Source organism: Kogia breviceps, chromosome 7 (genome assembly GCF_026419965.1).
Source record: "Kogia breviceps isolate mKogBre1 chromosome 7, mKogBre1 haplotype 1, whole genome shotgun sequence".
Lineage (NCBI taxonomy): Eukaryota > Metazoa > Chordata > Mammalia > Artiodactyla > Physeteridae > Kogia > Kogia breviceps.
Genome location: NC_081316.1, coordinates 75,055,974 through 75,075,147, shown reverse-complemented (window position 1 = coordinate 75,075,147; position 19,174 = coordinate 75,055,974).

The following is a 19,174-nucleotide window of genomic DNA, read 5'->3' as shown; positions in this document are numbered from 1 at the left end:
CTCTGCTCTGTGAAGACGTCCCCAGATCATGGCAGTGTGTCCTTGCAAGGGGAACAGTCTGCAGGCCCTGGGGACTCTGTCCTGAAAGGAGCACGGCTCCTTGACCCAGACCCCAGAGCACATTCACCATGAGACCCTCCACCCCTTGGCTGCCTGACATCCCTGACGGATGCCGTGAAGAAAGAGAACATTCCAGAGCAGAGAAGTCCTTCCCTGCAACTGCTGCCAAACAGGCTTCTGTCCAAGGTGCCTCCCCACTGTCTGCCAGCCAGCTGTATTTCAAAGGTCACAGTTTCCTCCCAGTGGTTTTCTGCAGAGCTGAAGTCTCCTGGACCCCGAAATAAATTAAAATATGGATTGATTCTTAATATTCTCTGAAATCCCTCAAAATCTCTGGGTCTTACATAAATCAATGTGCCAGTTACAGGGACTCACTCAATAGTCTGCAAAGTATCCTGGTAATTACTTTTGGGTTCCCTCCACGACAGAGGCTGGCTACCTCTCCATCATTTTTAAGGCCCTGGGTACAGTAACCTATCAGGGGACTCTCCTTTCTTATTTTAATTACTGAGTCTCTTCAACATAGTGCCTGTACAGCAGAAGGAAGCCCATGTGTCACAAGTGAATCTGTTGGGTAGACCTGGGTCAGGAACTCACAACATCGGCCACCTCTGCTGCCTTGTCTGTCTCCCCAGCTCCATCCTCTGCCTGTTCCTCCAGCGTCCTTAGCTTTCTGGCAGTGACAGTTCAGAAATAATTTAATAGCACCTCATTTCCCCACATTAAGTAAAGAACTTGTTGGAGGAGGGTAACGCTGTCTGAAATCCTCAAGCACCTCGGCACTTCTGATGCTGCCTGAGGCGGCTGCCTGGATTTCAGGAGCGAGAGAGGGCTGGGGAGGAGGAACAGGGAGATGGACCATATGCCTCCCAGAACATGCTTGTTTCTTCTGCTGTAAGTAACGAAGTGACTACAGCTCATTAGGGACTGATGTGGCTCTCCAGGAAGGTGGTGTGCTTCTAACAAAGCTGGAGATGCTGCTTTATGCCAGGTCCCTCCCACCTGGCCCCAGCTACTTCAGGGCCTTGTCTTCTGTGCTGACGTCCTCCCGTGCTAAGCTCCAGCCAGACGGATGCCCAGCCATCCCAGGAACGCTTTCTGCTCTTCTGCCATTTTTCTCCTGTGAATACTCTTCTCTCTATCTGGGATGCTTTCCTCTCTTCCTTCCTCCACCTGACAAATGCCTCATCATCCCTCAAACCTAGTTCAGTGTGAACTCTCATGGGAGGCTCTGTGCTCCACCGTGCCCTGCGTTTTCCTCTGTAACTGGGGATCCAGATGAGCCTCAAAGGTCTTTTCAGACGTGCCTGCAGGCGTCTGGCTTCCCATCACCTTAGAACGAAGCTCTCATGGTGACCCATAAGGCCCTGGGTCATCTGCCTTCTGCTACCTCTGAGCTCATGTCCTACCCTTTCCACGGTTCCCCAGGCTCCAGGCACACTGGCCCTCTGAGTGTTCTTCCAAACCCCGGGCACAGTCTCCTTAATTTGCAGTTCCCTGTGCCTGGGACGCCTTCCCACCAACATGCATGCCTCACCCCCATTACTCCTCGCAGGTCTCTGCTCAAATGTCACCTGTCCCTAGAGTCCTTCCTTGACCACTGAATTTAAAAGAGCGCCTCTTTCATCTCCTCAGTCTTCTTACTTTTTCTACACAGCCCTTAATACCACCTGATATTATACAATGCTTCTGTTTATTTATTATCTGTGTTTCAAACTAAATTGTAAGCTGTATAAGGGCAAGGATATGTACCTGTTGTCTTTACTGCTATGGCCCTGGAATCTAAACAGTGCCTGACACACAGTAGGAACATCCATGCCTATGTTTATGGTATGAAATGGATAAATTAATGGTGAAGCTCTATTTGTGGGAGTTGATTCGCTGTTTGGCCCATCCCCAAGCCCTGGAGGGGTGTCCCAGCCCCTTGGAGGGAGACATTGCAGGCAGAAGCTGCAGGAGCTGTTCTCACGGAGGACACGGAGGCCACACCGTTAGATCGGCCGATGAGCATGTGGGACGGTGTCAGGGAGTGAGGCCTCATGGCTGGCGCCTAGCAGTGCTCTGGCCTACGGGGAGATCCAGGGCTTCAGTGGGGTCACTCTGCGGAGAAGGGGCCACGAGTCCAGAGCCCATGAGACCTGATAGGACGTTAAGGATGGAGGAGGCCACCAGGAGTGCACGGGATTGGCTGCTGTGTGAGCACAGCCAAGACATCACTTGGGGCCTCCAGGGTTGCAGTCTTGTATGAGCAGAAGGAAATGATGACACAGTGAAATTGGAGGTATTACTGCTACTTTATTAAGGTAGGGACTGCATTCCTACCCACAGGCCAGAAAAGGTGTTTATTGCTGTGTTGACGGGGTTGCCTTGGGTTACAAACTGAGATTCACACTGAGACATGTGCGTCCCTGTTCAAAGTGGCTGTAGGTTTAGGTCATCGTCATGGAAAATGCTCTCTAGCCAACTTCCTCAGGACTTTTGGGAATTGGGACTAATACTCAAGCTTATTTTCTTCTTACTGCTAAGCAAAGAGTAAGAGAACTCTCTGGTGTACTTTTGCACAGGGCCAAGCAGTTGGGGTGACTGAACCTTTATCACAGGGTGGCCCTGGACTGTGTAATCCATGGAGGGGGCTGTAGGTGGTGAATAATCTATCCTCTGCTCCCCAGACAAATAGGCAATGAAGATCCCATAGGGAACAGATTTTTGTCTGTTTGCCCAACATCCTTTCCTTTGGTGAACCACTCCTCCCTGACTCAATGTGGCTCAGTGAGAGCTGTAGGCATGGCACCTTGTCCATACCCTCCCCAACACCATGCTTTGAAGTAGCTCATCTCCTGGCTATGTGGTTAGCCCAGGGCTGGGCACACAGTGCTGCAGGGCCAACCAGTCTTCCCTGAGAGCCTGCTCTATTTTTTGGAGAGTCAGCTCTGAGGATAAGGACTGGAGTCTGCCAGCAGCCATTTCCCTGCCACCTGGAGAATGTCAGCTTGCAGAATAAAGTTGTCACTTCCACAGGAGCCAGGCTGAAAGAAAGAGGGAAAAGCAGCCTGGCTGACTCCATTGGAGCCCTGGTTCTGGCCAAGCCTGAGTCCATTTCCCCCTGCATTTATAAGGTGGCATCCAATAAATCCCTTTTGCTGTGGCTGATTTGAGCTAGATTTCAGTCACTTACAAACAAAATATCCTGACAAACATAGGTCAGTTCCCTCTCCTCTGCAAACCACAGGGCTCGAGAACCCAGGCCAGGGAAAGTTGTAGGAGAAAACTGGGAGAATTAGTGGACTCCTCTCCCTGGTGCCCCTCTCTGCCTACCTCTTGCTGTCTGCCACATGCACCTGTGCACTGGCAGGAGGGACAGGGGCCATGAGGCTGGTACTTTAGCCGAGAGCACCTTTTGCACATTTAGCACCAGCTGCCCTGCTTTTCTTCAGCTAGCGCTCTGGTTTTTCTTTTTCGTCTCACTGTTCCAAATTCCCAAGAGATGGGATATGGAAAGTTGTCATAACCCCATCCCTCACCCCCAGGTGGAAACACAGGGTTGAAGACAAAATGTTTTATTTGAGAGGCCTGGGAGCTAGTCCAGCATATGGACCTGCAGGGGCTGCAGCTAGAGCTGGGAGTTTCTCAGTAGGACAGTATGAAATATTAAATAGGATGGAGCTTAAAGCCACGCAGAAAACCGAGGTCCAAGAGAAGGGGTTAAGTGGCTAATCTGAAAAGGCCAGAAGAAATGTCAGAACTGCGGAGCAGATGCAGAAACCTGGGAGCTAGAGACACAAGAGCAGGCACAGTGGACACAGAGGAAGTAAAGCGGCTCTAGGACAGTCACCTGGAACAGGGACAGAGTTTGCTGCTGACTTTCATGGATCCTCAAAAGTGTGATCAATGGATGGGACAGACAGCCCCCCTGGATGGTTGACTTCTATGGGAATCAACTGCCTCTTCTTTCCTACTCTTGCCTTTACATACCTGTGTTAGGATAATCTTCTTCGTGCTTTTGTTAAGCTGATGAGGGATAATAGTTATTAGAATTTTTTTTCCTGAAGTCAGATCTGAATTTATTTATGCATCTCGGTTCATTTCCCCCTTCTTTTTTTCTATGGCAACCACATGCCTTGTACTCTACACTTCCTTCAAGGAGACACTTTCAAGGTCCTTCCTTTCACTCAACCCAGGGGATGCTGCAGCCCTGAACTGGGACTTAGGACTGTGGAGTTCTGGCCCCTCCCTATCACTTACCAGTTGTGTGACCTCAGTATGTCACTTACCCTCTGTGGGCAGACTAAGTCATTTTTAAGGCCCTCCCAGCTCTGCTATCCTGGGATGCTGTAAATCTGTGTCCTTTACTGATCAATCTGTAAACCATAAGAACCTCATTCAGAAATGCCATCCCAAATTCACACTGGTGAGCAGGTGTCTGCCCACAGACCCCACTCCCCAGATGCTGCAGGCAATTTGGGAACTATATTTTTAAAATCACCACAGATGGGAAGACTAAGCTGAAATGAGACTTGTTTGAAAATGCTGCTTTTAGCATTTTAGCCCCACCTCTTCATCCCTTACTGCATTCAGCTTTTCGGATGGCCACCCCAAATAGCCCGTGATCTTGCGGATTGCTCGACAAAGTCTCCCAGAGAGGAGCCTCGGATCACTGGCGGCTCCAGGGCCCCTCCTCCTTGCCGTCCCCAAATTCTCATTCTAGTGCATTGCAGGGCTATTGAGACCCCATATGATCAATGTTAGGGCCTCTTTAACAGCCTCTTTATCTGCATAAACATGGGCAGATTTGCTTTTTCATTGTGCCCTAGAGGTCTATAACAGCTTCTATTATCTTCCCTGCCATAACTGTCTGTAACCTTAATCTAACTCTGTGAGTTCATTTGCATATGTCATCTTTTTATCCACACAGTAATGCTCTTCCTGCCTCCATATTGCTATTTTCTTTTCCTGGAAACAATCTGTCTTCAGATAATATCCTCAGAATTGGGACCGTTTTCAACCCCAACAGGCTTGCCCCCAGCTTGTTGAGTGACATGCCTTCTGGGCTTGGGGCTTGTCCCAGGGGCTGGTCTTGTCCTTGGAGCAGCGTGGCAATGGGCAGAGCCTCCAGCTGGCAGGATGGTGAGTTGGGATCTGGGCCAGGAAGCAGGCATGGGCCCGGGTGCAGGTGTGGACCAGGGTGCAGGCAAGGGCAACTCAGGAGCCAGGGTGCATGGAGTCAAGGTAGGAGGGGCTTGCTGGGAACTAGGAGGCAGGAATTGAATGGGGAGAGTCAGAGGTGAGGGTCTTCTTAGTAACTGGGTTGAATCCAAAAGCTGGGAACCTGGAACCCAGGCCAGCTAAGCCCAAAGCTACACTGGGGGCCCAGGCAATGTGACAGCCCAGGACACAGAGAGACTTCTGCTGGGGACCTTGCATAAAACTCTGGGGCCAGACTGTCTGGGTTTAAATTCTGGCTATCCTCTTACAGCTGAGCGACTTGGAGCAACTTATTTACTTCTCTGTGCCTCAGTTTCCCTATTTGTAAATTGGATGACTATAATATACCTTCCTCATAGGGCTGTTTAACTGAGTTAAAACATGTAAAGATCTTAGAAGCGGTACTTGGCTCATAGTGGCATTGAATTTAGCTTTTGTCTTTACATTTAAAAAAAATTAAAGAAACAAGATCACTTGCACATGGAGAATTCTGTGCCACCCCCCCCCCCCATTTGTTACAGGCTGTGAGCAGCTTCTGATGCTGCTGTGTGGGCATTTATCTCCCACCCAGGGAAGGTTTGTCCTTGGAGAGCACAGTGTTCCAGCCCCGGTTTTTACTGCCTCCATGTGTTTAGTGGTGGTATAATTGAACAGCTATCCATTTTTATTTCTAAATTCCACTGGGAACATGGAAAGTAAACACAGTGTATTTCCACACTAAGCAGTCGTTAGTCAGTCCTGGGTTCAAATCCCCATTCTTCTATTTACTTATCGCATGGCATTTTGCAAGTTATAACCTTTTTCAGTCTTGGCTTTCTCATCTGCACCTTGAAGGTCCAACATTCTGTACCTCACAGAATGCATTCAAGTTTCAAAGTAAAGTGTGTAGAGCATATGACTCAACACTCTCTTCCTCCCAAAGAGCCCCCATGTTAGCCAGGGCTGCAGTCTCATCTGATGGCTCTACTGGAGGGGGATGCAGCTCCAAGCCCACTCCCATGGCTGCTGGCAGGATTCAGTTCCTACCGGGCTGGTGGAGTGAGGCCTATCAGCAGGCTGTTGGCTGGAGGCCACCTCAGTTCCTTCCACATGAGTCTCTCCATAGGGCAGCTCATAACAGGGCAGCTGGCTTCTTTCAGTGCAAGCAAATCAGAGGGTGAGCAAGATGGAAGCCTGAGTCTCTTGTAACCAGATATTGGAAGTGATATCCAACACTATTCATTACCAACCCACTCAAGATGGGGGGACTAACACAAGGGCATGAATACCAGGAGGTGGGGATCCCTGGGGCCCTCTCGGAGGCTGCCTACCACACTCTGAAATGCCTCTCCCCACACACGTCCCCCCAGATACCCCCTCTCAAAAGGCACCATTGGTCACAACCTTTGAGTCATTTCTCACTTTATTCCCTCCCTACCCTCAACCAGAGCTAAACTCCACATGCACTGAGGCTTTCAATCTTTGAGCAAGAGATTTACCTTAATAGAGGCTCTTAATATTGTGATTTCTATTTTTCACTTACAGATTTCTCTCTTTTTTTTTTCTTTTATTCCCTGTAGCCTTCTAAAGGGTCCATTTCTTTAAAAAGAGAAGGGACAGCTTTTCCCTCCACTTATCCCCAAGGAATTGTAGTAGCTAAATTCTGTCTTAAGCATGTGTTTTACTCTAGGATATTCAAACTCTTTCTTTATCTTGTATTCAGAAAACTTCTAACTCCATACTGTTTAAAAATTGCCTCTGGCATGTCTCAGATGGCAGGGTATGTTGCTCCTGAGGGGATGGATTAGCTCTGCCGTTCACTCCAAAGCTGAGACACATCTGCCTAGGGTTTGCTAATTTCTTCCAATAGGACTCACGTCAGTTTTAGTGGCAGTCAGGCTGAAAAGGAAAGAGTGAAGAAATGCTGAGTTGGGAAAGCTGAGAGCAAAGTGAGACCAACCCTGAGAGGAGGCAGAGAACCGTGGGATGGAGGCAGACGTAGGAAGCCTGTGAGCAGCTAGTCTTGGGCTCAGCAAGCAATCTCAGAGCTAACTATCTGTGCTACAACCCTAAATCCTAGCCAGGGGTCAGAGTTCGAAAGAGATCAAAAGCAGCAGTAAAATCAGCAGCTGGAATAATCCTGGAGACTTCATAAAGCACTGAGAGGTAGGCATTAGTATTAATAGGAACTTGAGGCTCAGAGAGGTAGAGCAGTTTGCTCAAGGTCACACAGCCTTGAAGTGGCACCCTAGCCCCCAACCCCTTTTCCCCAGGTTGGATCAAGGGCCTTGGCCCTGGGAGGGGGAATCAGGCAGGTCCAACCCCTTCCTTGCACATGTGTGAAAATAGAGCCAGCAGGGAAAGGGACCTGCCCAAGGTCACAGAGCAGAGTTCTCCCTACTTGTATCCTCCCCTTTTCCTACTATGATGCCTGACTTTTCACATCAACAGACTGAATCCAATCCAACAACCTTTCGTAGCTCTTGCTCCCATCCCTGATGTTCTTTTTTTGGTGCTCCGAGCCTTCCCATCACCATGGATACTCGTTGTGTTGTTTTCCCCCTCAGACTCCATGCTTTGGGAAATCCTCTCTACCTTGTACTCTCCCCTTACAGATAATAATAAATTTGTTTCCATGGTTTTATTCATCAAAAGCATATGTAACTGCCAGTCAGAGCTTCTGATCCATAAGAGATCATCACAGTTGGTATAAATATTGAGTTGTATAAACTGAAGCTTGTAGCTTCATTTAGTTTGGGCGGGGGGCGGTTACTGAGGAAAACGTGAAGTTTCCATGAGGAACTTTAAAAATTTGAAAAAAGCACATAAATATCTATGACTGCTTCAACTGTGGAGGTAAAACAGGGCCCTGAAGCCTAGCCTCACAGCACAGAGCTCCCTGAGCTCCATGCTAGAACGGACCTAAGCAACAGTTCTTCCAGTCAGGCGCTGAACCTACCGTCCCTGGGCTCCAGGTGCCCATGGGAGCCTTGGGGCAGGACCAGATGCCATCTCATTTAAGGGGACAGTGGGCAGCTCTCTGCCCAGTGGCCTCACTGCCACTGGTCACCTTTCTGCCGTTAGTGCTACATTCTCCTGATGCTTGAAGCAGGTACACTTGGGGAGGCAGGCAAGTGGGCACGATTTAAACCGAGATTAGTAATTTACTCCACGTTATCAGCCAAGCCTTTTGTAGAGTTTCCTGCTAGCTCCTTCAACTGGATGATTTGGGGTCTCAGCAGATCCTCTGGGGGGTGCTGAGGGTCTGAGATGGGCTGGGAATGGTTCCCCGTTTTCCAGGCCATGTCCGTGCACATGACGTATCCAGGCCTACCTAACAAAGCTGCTGGCACCTCCGCTCAGCATCCCATCGCCAGCCCAGACGTGCCGTTGTCACGGAGCCACCTCAGCTGGAGGGCCAGGGCCCGGATGTGAGGTGGAGACACAGGGTTTTCCACACCACACCTGGTTATCCTCCATGTGCTGGCCACTGGGCACACAGCTTCCAGGTCTCATGGCAGCCTGAGTGTTTACCCAGCTTGCCTCCCGGATGCTGTTGGCAGGAGTGTGGCCCTGGGACTGTACCCGGATAAGGGGCAGAAACGTGACCTCCATAAAGATGAGGGAGACAGAGATGCCCAGAGATCCCAGCTCTGTCTCTACCACGGTCCTGTGTGCTGAAGCCTTTTTCCTGCCCAACCTTCTGTAGACTTTCCACTGCTCTCCCCAGAGCCACCCACATGCTCCTGGGATTTTCACAGTGGACCTCTGGCATCCTGAGGAGGTCAGACCTTGCAGGAGGGGTGCCTTGGCACACGGAGCTGATCTCTCATTCTCTAGGAGATAATGAGATGAACTGGTCATTGTGACCCTGCCCCAAGGGACCCTCATTGGGGGCTACACATGCCTATGCTCGAAACCAGATTATCAATTCTTTTGTGTGACAAAAAAGGTAGGATATGGCAGATCAGCTTTGTCTTCTTGGGTAGATATATGCACTCTACAAATGTATATTTTAAAAGTACATATGCATTTTAATTATTTAATCTTTATTAAAGGAATCATAAGAGGTACATATGATCCTTTCAATAAAATTTACATTAAAACACTTTAAAGGTTTTAATTTAATAATAGGGACTGGGAAACCTAAATGAGGATTCAAGCTAAGGAAGTTGATGGAATGGTTATGAGACAAGCCATTGAAAGTACACACAAAAAATAATGAGTTAAAAAAAATCCTTGCCTTTTAACAAATGCCTCAGAAAAGCACCAGTTTATTTCTGGATAGTCTGGTCTGGGATGCCCAATTGTTAAAAAAAAAAAAAAAGGAGGGTAGCATATTATAAGAGGAAAACATAAGTACTTAAAAAATAATAGTATTACAAAAATAATAGTAGTAAATAAAGCAAACCCTATAGGAAAAGACCAATCCAAACTGAATTGTCAAGGAACCTTCAGACCGAGCTTATTACATGCATTTTCCCAGCAATCTTAAAAGAGGTCAGGCCCCAGTGGGCCCAGAGACCTGGTTTTAGGGATATATCAACACCTATCAAGCTGTGAATCCCGTGCCTTTATACCTCTAATTGTTTGGGTTTCTTCCAGTCCCAAAGGCAGTAATTCAAATGTCTCTTTGACTTCTTAAGCCATCCTGATTTCTAGAAGCTCAAGCACTGCATCTCTTTTCATGCTTAGAACTTGAAATTGGCTTCAACAGTTTCTTTTTTCTTTTCTTTAAACTCCTAAAAATACTGCTCCTGGGCAGGCAGTGAGCCTGTGCTCTCCTTCAAACCAAACTTCAGGGCTTCCCTGGTGGCGCAGTGGTTAAGAATCCGCCTGCCAATGCAGGGGACACAGGTTCGAGCCCTGGTCCGGGAAGATTCCACATGCCACGGAGCAACTGGGCCCGTGCGCCACAGCTGCTGAGCCTGCACTCTGTGAGCCACAACTACTGAGCCCACGTGCCACTCTACTGAAGCCTGCTCTCCTAGAGCCTGTGCTCCGCAACAAGAGAAGCCACCGCAATGAGAAGCCCGCGCACTGCAACGAAGAGTAGCCCCCGCCCGCCGCAACTAGAGAAAGCCCGCGTGCAGCAACGAAGACCCAACACAGCCAAAAATTTTAAAAATTAAAATAAATAAATGTATTAAAACAAACGAACAAAAAACCCACAAAACTTCAGGGCCAAGGGCAAGGTAGGAGGCAGGAGGAATGGTCACCTTTGACCTGAGGAGGAGGGCTGCCTTCAGCACTGGCATTAGGAGACAGTGGGGCTGGGATCAAAAGACCCCAAAGAAAGAAACCCCGAGTCTCTACCTCTAAAGCTTCTAAAAATTCAAGCTGCAGCATTAAAGTTGGTATAAAGAGGTCAGAAAGTGTCTTTCTTCTCCTCAAACCTCAAGTTGTTTCTTAAACTTCTCCAGGTTAAAACCTACCGGCTGCAGGAGATGTCCTGAGATGACTCCCACAAATAGCCCAGACCTATCTTTCCTCCATAACTTTTCTTGTGAATGTGTGCTGTTTGACAGTGATCTTGCTGCCCTGGCTCCCACTGATTAGACAAGACAGAAACCACCCTCCACTAAGGGGTACTGGCATGAAACCCCTCAGGGGGCTCCATTAGCATGACCCTTTGTTCAATAGGAATAGTGCATATTAGCTAGTGATGAACTAACTCATTCAAACCTTCTTTTTTGGAAAGAGGAAATGCATGCAATAGTTGCTTGAACTCAAGTCGCATCCTGAATGGTAATGAGCTGCAGTTTTGGTTTTTTAGAGAAGCCCTGGACCCCAGAGTGCATGTCGAGTTAGGATAATGATGTCCCGTGGTTCCCAACTGTATTAGTTTCTCATTGCTGCTGTAACAAATTAGCACAAATTTAGTGGCTCAAAAGAACACACGTTTGTTCTCTTATAGTTCTGGAGGTCAGAAGTTTAAAATCAAAATGTCGGTGGGGCTGAGTTCCCTCTGGAGGCTTCAGTAGAGGCTCTACTTCCCTGCCTCTTTTAGCTTCTAGAGGCTGCCTGCATTTCTTAACTTGTGGCCTCTTCCTTGAATCACTCCAATCTCTGGTATCTGTTGTCACATCTCCTACTACTGTGTTTTCAATCATCCTGCCTCCCTCTTAAAGGACCCTTATGATTACATTGGGCCCACCTGGATAATCCAGTATAATCTTCCCATTGCAAGATCCTTAACTTAATCACATCTGCAAAGTCTCTTTTGCCATATAAGGTACCGTATTTATGGGTTCCAGGGATTAGGATGTGGACCTCTTTGGGGGGCATTATTTGGGCTACCACACCTGCTTTGCTGTATATTCTTTCAACGAGTCTGCACTTCTGGTAATTATACAATTCTATACTATTTAGGTTTTGGTATCTTGCCTGCCCACATCCCCTGGAAGGAATAGTGCAAGTATGATATGACTCCATCCTCCTTGGCAATAGTTGGTGAATAGCTGACCTATTTTCTGGTTAATGACCTATTGAGTAATGACCAATTGACTTGCCATTACCAGCCAAGGACTCACTGGCTTGCCAATGGTCAATCAGTTTCAAAGACTGGATGAATGGTGCAAGGACTGTGGGCAGTTGATGGTGGCTCTTTAGACTAAAAGTGATCTAGAATCAGGATTGATGGCTGCCACAGGGGGCCATGTATAGTATGTGTAAGCAGAGGAAGCCAGTTGATCAAGAGAAGAATCAAATGGAAACAGATTTAGAGAGACCATGTGGCCCTAGAGAGACAAGATATTCCCATGTCTAGGCCCCGTGGGGCCTGGCTGTGCTTCTTATCCTGAACTTTAGTGCAAGTTCTCTCTGTGTGCAATGAACCACATCTCTGCTCTGGAGCCAGTCAGAGTGCCATTTGATTCTTTGCAACAAAAACAGCTCCAAATGGAAGAGTCTTTTTTGCTTGACTTAAAAAGATGACTTACCACAACCCTTTAAACCAAAGAACCTGTGTTCAGGTGGGTCTTTGAAAATTCAAGAGGAGCAATGAGGAGGTAGGATGTTGCCCCCGTGGCCTCCTTCTATCCGTGGTGCTTATGCTCCTGTATCCTGGTGGTCTTCCCATCCCATAGCTAGGACTATGGAAGGGCAGGCCCGGGTTCTCCAACTCTGATCAGGATGAAGTGTTATGGGACAATTTTCTCAGGGCTGAGTTGCTGAGGAAAAAAAATCTACTCTCACATTCCTATCGTCACCATATTATCTCAGTCCGTGGGTCTGGACTTCTGTCTCAGTTTCCCTGTGCTGAACTCCGGTTCCTCACCCTCAACTCTCCCTGCCCATCCCTCTCCCAGGGTTGGCTGCCACTTGATTTACTCCTAGACATCGGTTGGGGCTGTGCTGTGACTGAGCCATCACTCAGAACCATAGTCCTGAAGTGCCTTCTGCGGCCTGGACTCCTGTTACCACAGCCCACACCCCAGGTACTGGCACCTGCTCCCGCCATGCCTGAGCTTGCCATGTCGTCTGGGCATCACAACCCGCATCTTCCAGCCTCCCGACATGCCCCTGTTCTGCCAGATCAGGGTTTTCCTTTGATCCCCACAAGTAAGTATGAATGAGAACCCCGCTGCTTCACTCTCCTTGCGGCTCCCTACCTGCCCAAAGTGGGACACTTCAGGAAGCACCTGGGAATCCCAGAGCTACAGACGAATGAGTAGATTTTTATTCATCAGCATGCATTTTGTGCTTCAAAGTATGAATGGGGTCTCTGCTGTCTCCAGTGCCTTCACTGTCAGGGAAAAATTGAAGAAGACCTGAAATGGCTGAGGAGCCGGCTGGTGATTTAATTTTCCCCTAATTTTTCTGCCTCTCGGGAAACGGACAAATTAATTGGAAGCCAGACTTCTCAACTCTGCTGCAACATAAGTGGTTGCCCCAGGAATGCAGGTCCATGGGCTCAGCTGGGAGGTTTCAGACACTGGGTCCTGTGGTTCTAGGCCGCCTGGGCGTCCTGGGACAGTTCTTCCTATCCCCTGCTGCTCAGCCGCAGGCTCCTGGGCACATGCAGGGCAATCCTGCTTCCCCATTCCTGCAGAGAGCACCCTGAGGCTGCTCTTCAGTGTCATCTACCTCCCTCCCCGGTGGCTGCTTCTCCTGCAGAATTGGTATTGTTTTTCCTTAATCCTCAGAGTGCCAGACTAGACCTGGGTATATAGACAGTCCCCCAAGGTGCAGTGCATTGGTTTCCTAAACCCTGAGCATAGTGCTGAGAGCCCTACTGTTGGCGCTGCAGCCTGGGTTCAGTCTGCAGTGTTTCCCAAGTGTATTTGGTCTTGGAACACTATGGTTTTAGAGCACTGATTAACATCTTCCTCAAAGGGTGTTCAGTGGAATGCATTTAGGAAAGTGTTATTCTATTCTAAGATTTATCACACAGTATTACGGTGATTTATTTGCGTGTCTGCCTTCCCCACCAGGCTGTAATTTCCTAAAGGGCAAGAAATGTATCTTTTTATCTTCAGCACCTAGCACAGTGCTTCTTCATAGAGTTGATCCCCTAAATAGCTCTTGCCAAGGTCACCAACTACCTCCATCTCTGTTCTCATCTTATTCAAATTCCCAGTAAAATTTTACTCAGTTTGGCATTTCTTCCTTCTTCAAACACCTTTTTTTTCTCTTGGCTCCTGGGACACCATACCCTCCTGGATTTCTTGCACAAGACCAGCGACTACTTTGCATCGCCCTACTGAACACTTCTCCCTTCCTGTTACCTAGACATTGAAGTACCCAGGGCTCCATCCTTGGACAGTTCCTCTGCACCAGCTACACTCTTGCCCCAGGTGACCTCAGGCAGATCCAGGGCGTAAATCACTTTCTATAAGCTGATGATTATCGTGCTCATATCGCTAAATGTGGCCTTTCTCTTGAGCCCTGGACATATATCTGGCTGCCTGTTTGACATCTCCTCTTAGATGTCAGTATTTAACAAGTCCAAAGCAAAACTCTTGATCTTACCCAGCAAACCTGTTCATCTTCCAGTCTTTCTATATTATTGTAGTAAGTAGCATCGTCAGCTACCCAGCTGCTCATATCCAAACTCTAAAACTCATCACATTTTAAAAATTTTCCCTTTCAATCCATCAGGACATCCTACTCGTATCACCTCTGTGGTAGATTATTATTTGGCAAATATTCATTCCTCTCCATCTCTATAGAGTATGCTTCCTCTGCCTCACCCCCATGCCCCCACATTGATATTGGATTTGGTCAAGTGACTTGCTTTGGCCATTGGGATGTTAGCAAATGTGTCCAGAGCTGAGACCCTAACTATGTTAGAAAAGTGTGGTTTGGCATTTACATCCTGTGTTGGTATCAGTGTATTTTCGGTCAGCTCCAAATTCACTGTTTGCCGCCTGAACTATGGAAATGGATCAAGGCCCTTTATATCCATTTCCTTTGCCAGCTGGCACAATGTTAATTTTGTCAGTAGAGGGCACTGGATGTGCCTGCCTACAAGCCTGTAATGCCTGCTTCCCAGAGGGTGTTCCTGCCTGCCTGATGACTGCAGACCCCTTCTACGTTAGGGACCCAGTGAACTTCTCCACCATCATATTCCTCTTGGACTATTCCAGTAGCCTCTTAACTGGTTTCCTTTCTTCCATTCTTGTTACTCTGCCTGCAACATTTCTTGATCCCACCAGATGAATTATATGTAAAGTTTAAATGTATATCAGGTTCTGTTTCAGACTAATTTATCATATTCCAGCATATTGACCCATCTATTTATTTGATTTGGGGCCCTTATCACAACATTTGAATTATGATATTTTTATAAAGTATCCTCATATCTGGTAGGGCAGGTCCTCCTCTTCAGTGCATTTTTTCCAAGCTATTCTTTCCTGTTCACTCTTCCAGATGAATTTTAGAATCATTTTGTCATGTTCCAAAACACCCCCAATATTAGAAATTCATTTGGAAAAATTAACATTTTTATATCATTGAGTTTTTCTATCTAAGAGATTGACACATCTATATTTAGTTATCTTTTATATCCTCAATAAAGCTTTCTGATTTTCATCATATAGGCTTTCTTTCTTTGTTAAGATTATATGCAGGCATTTATGTCTTTTGTTGCTATTCTGCACCAGATTCTTTATTTTTCTATTATATGCTTTAAATGATTACTGTTGTTATATAGACAAGTTATTGACTTTTACATATTTATTTTGTAATGAATCATTTTATTGAATTCGTATCAATTCTATGTGTTTTCAGTGAATTCTCTTGAGTTTTGTGGGTATGAAATTCATATTGACTGTAAATAATGATGGTTTTCTTCTCCTTTCCAATAATTTTACTTCTTATTTATGTTTTGTATCTCATTATGCCAACCAGAACTTCTAGAACAATGTTACATAATAATAATAATAGGATAAATTTTTACATTTATTATGCAAAAAATGAACATTGATCCTTTTCTCACTCTATACATAAAAATCAACTCAAAATTAATCATACACTCAAATGTAAGAGCTAAAGCTATAAAACTTTTAGAAGAAAACATAGGAGAAAAAAATCTTTGGGTCCTTGGGTTAGGCAATGATTTCTTAGATAAGACACAAAAAGCATGAACCATAAAAGAAAAAACTGATAAATTGGACTTGATCAAAATAAAAACTTTTGCTTTTTGAAAGACACTCTTAAGAAAATTAAAAGACAAACCCAGCTGGGAGAAAATATTCGCAAAACACAAATCTGACAATAAACTTGTATTCAGACTATATAAAGAACCCTCACAGGCTCAATAGTAAAATGATAAACAGCAGACATTTCATCAAAAAAGATATATTGGTGGCAAATAGACACATGGAAAGGTGCTCAACATCATCAGTTATTAGAGAAATAAAAATGAAAACCAAACCAAGATACTACTGTACATTTATTAGCTAAAATCAAAGGACCAAACCAAGATACTACTGTACATTTATTAGCTAAAATCAAAGGACTGATAATACCAAGTGCTGGTGAAGAGGCAGAGTGATATAGTGTTGGTGGAAATGCAAAATGGTATAGCACTTTGGAAAACAGTTTGGCAGTTTCTTATAAAGTTAAATATTTACTTAAATTTCTACTTTTAGATATTTACCCAGTAAAAGTAAACATATATGTTTATACGAAACCCTTGACACAAATGTTTATAGAAGCTTTATTCATAATAGTCTGAAACTTAAACCAATGTCCATCAATCACAGAATGGAAAAACATATTTGGTACATTTATACAATAGAGTATACTCAGGCAGCAACTTGGATGAATCTCAAAAGCAGTATTCTAGGTGAAAGAAGCAGGACACCATAGGCTACTGTATGATTTCATTATCTGACATTCTGGAGGAGGCCAAAGTATAGGGACAGAAATCAGACCAATGGTTGGCAGGGCTGGGGTAGGGGAGGGAGTTGACTCTAAGGGAACTTAAGGGAACTTTTTGGGGTGATGGAAATAGTTTATATATTGGGTGCTGTGGTGCTTAAATGATGGTATATATTGTCTAGAACCTATCAAATTGTACACTTAAAAGGGGTAAATTTTAGTGTATGCAAATTGTACCTCAATAAACCTTTTTTAAAAAGACAAGCGTACACAGGCCAAAAAATAATACTGGTATTAGCTGTAATCCTTGTTTTGCTCTTTGTTTTAATAGGAATGCCATTATTTATATATTCTTTTGGCCACAGCTTTGGGGGGAAAAAAGACAAATTCTTTATTATGTTAAGGAAATAGCCTTCAGTATCGTTAAGATTTCTTAGCTGCCAGTAACAGAAACTGCTTCTGGATGACTTAGGTAGAAAAGGCATTTACTGACTGGATCCTGGATAGTTCAGAGAATCACTGGAATGTCAGGAACAAAGGGAGCCTGGGCAGCTTGCACTGCAGCCCAGATCATGACACAGAACAGAGAGGGACGTGCTGCCATCTTGGAATATGCAATCCACAGCTTGAAAAGCCAGCCCTCCTGACCCTGGGGCCTGGATGCAGCTACTTGTGCTTCTGTTGTGGCTGTCCCTGCAAACTGAAGTTGCTGCTATTAATGGAGCCACCATAAAAAAAATTCTGCACTCAATAAAGTTGAAATTAAAAAAATATTCTCTTCTACTTGTCATCTTTTCTCTGCCATTTGAGTTTAGGCCAAGTGCCTCGCTGTTGCTGCAAGGGTGGGGCTGGTACCCAGAGCAGTGGGCAGCTGTTTTCTCCATTTCTATAAAGGGAGGAGATCTGCCTCCCACCAAAATTCAGAAAGTGGGTAATTTCTCAAACATAGGGAGGAGGATCAGCTGTGGAGTGCTCTTCCACTAAAAAAAAACCCAGCAATGTCCACTGGTACCATCCATTCCTAGTATTTCAGAGAATGTCCCCTTTAGGAATCCATGTTGAATCTTCATATGTGATTTTCCTGATTCTACTGAGAATAATCATACAGTTTCTCTTATTTGACCCATTGATGTGTTCTCTAAACAGATTTGCTCATATTAAAACAGCTTTGCATTGCATTCTTTGGTAAACCCTGCTTGGTTATGGTGAATTATTCTTTTAATAGACTGTTGAATTCAATTTGCTGGCGTTTTGTCTAGAATTTCCACATCTGTATTCATGAGGGAGCTTGATCTCGTTTCCTTTTATTTTATGCTATCTCTTTGTCAGTTTCAATGACATTCTGGACTCTTCCTCTCAGGGGTTTTCTGCCCCCCAGTTGGGATTTGAGCTCTGAAATCTTTTTCATAAACCACAGGCTTTACTACAGCCCTCATGGCTCATCAAGCGATAGGAAATTACAGGGATGGACACAGATATGATGAGAAAGTCCAGATGCCTCAGGCACCCCTTAAATCACACTGGGACAATTACTGAGGGCCGACCATGTGCCAGCTGCTCAGTTATTTAACCTGAAGCTTAAATAAGCTTCTCCTCTTTGGGTAGAATTCAGATGACCCATGAGAATCATCTGGAAATAGAGAATGTGAGAGGGGACCAGAAGGCCATCTCATCTACCTGTGTTTTATGGTTGGAAAATGAAGGCCCACAGAAGGGAAGAGACCAGCCCCAGGTACATACCCAGCTTTCCCTGACTTTCTGAACCTTGCTCTTTCAAAGACTCCACTCTACAGACAGGGCAGCTAAAATACAGATTCAGACCCTGCTGAAAGTATTTTTTAGGTCCCTTAGCAAGGGTGGACAAGCTGAAACTCTTAACACAGCTGGTATTGATGCCCTACATAGTCAGGCCCCAGGCCCCCCTCTAGACCTCTGGGCCCCTGCCAGCCTGCCCACCCCTCACAAGTACCGTCCAAAGAGAATTCTGAGGAGCATCAAATATAGCCCAGAGGCTAAGCCAAGGGTTTGGAGCCAAGTGTCTTGGATTCAAGCCCCGAGTCTAACATATAGTAGCTGTGAGGCCTGGGATTTGGAAGCCTTAGTTTCTCATCTGTAAAATGGGATGCTGGGAGAGCCTAAAGTTAAGCCAGCCCTGGGCTCAGAGCCAGCACTCAGTTATTTTTCTAAAGAGCCTGCTCTGTGCCACACCTGTGACTGACAGCCGGGCTACCGAGAGAACTAAGACTCAAAATGGTATAGTGCAAATGTCTGCTCAAAATGCACTTTTTGCTCATTGGAATGGCATCTTTCAAAACCTCATCTTTCATTTTTCTCCGGAAGCAGTGTTAAACAGAACAAAAGGATCTTTGAAGAATTAGCAGGACATTTCCTCGCCATCCTCTCCAGCTGTTTGATTTTTTTTTTTTTTTTTTTTTTTTTTTTTTTTTTTTTTTTTTTGCGGTATGCGGGCCTCTCACTGTTGTGGCCTCTCCCGTTGTGGAGCACAGGCTCCGGACGCGCAGGCCTAGCGGCCATGGCTCACGGGCTTAGTTGCTCCGCGGCATGTGGGATCTTCCCGGACCAGGGCACGAACCCGTGTCTCCTG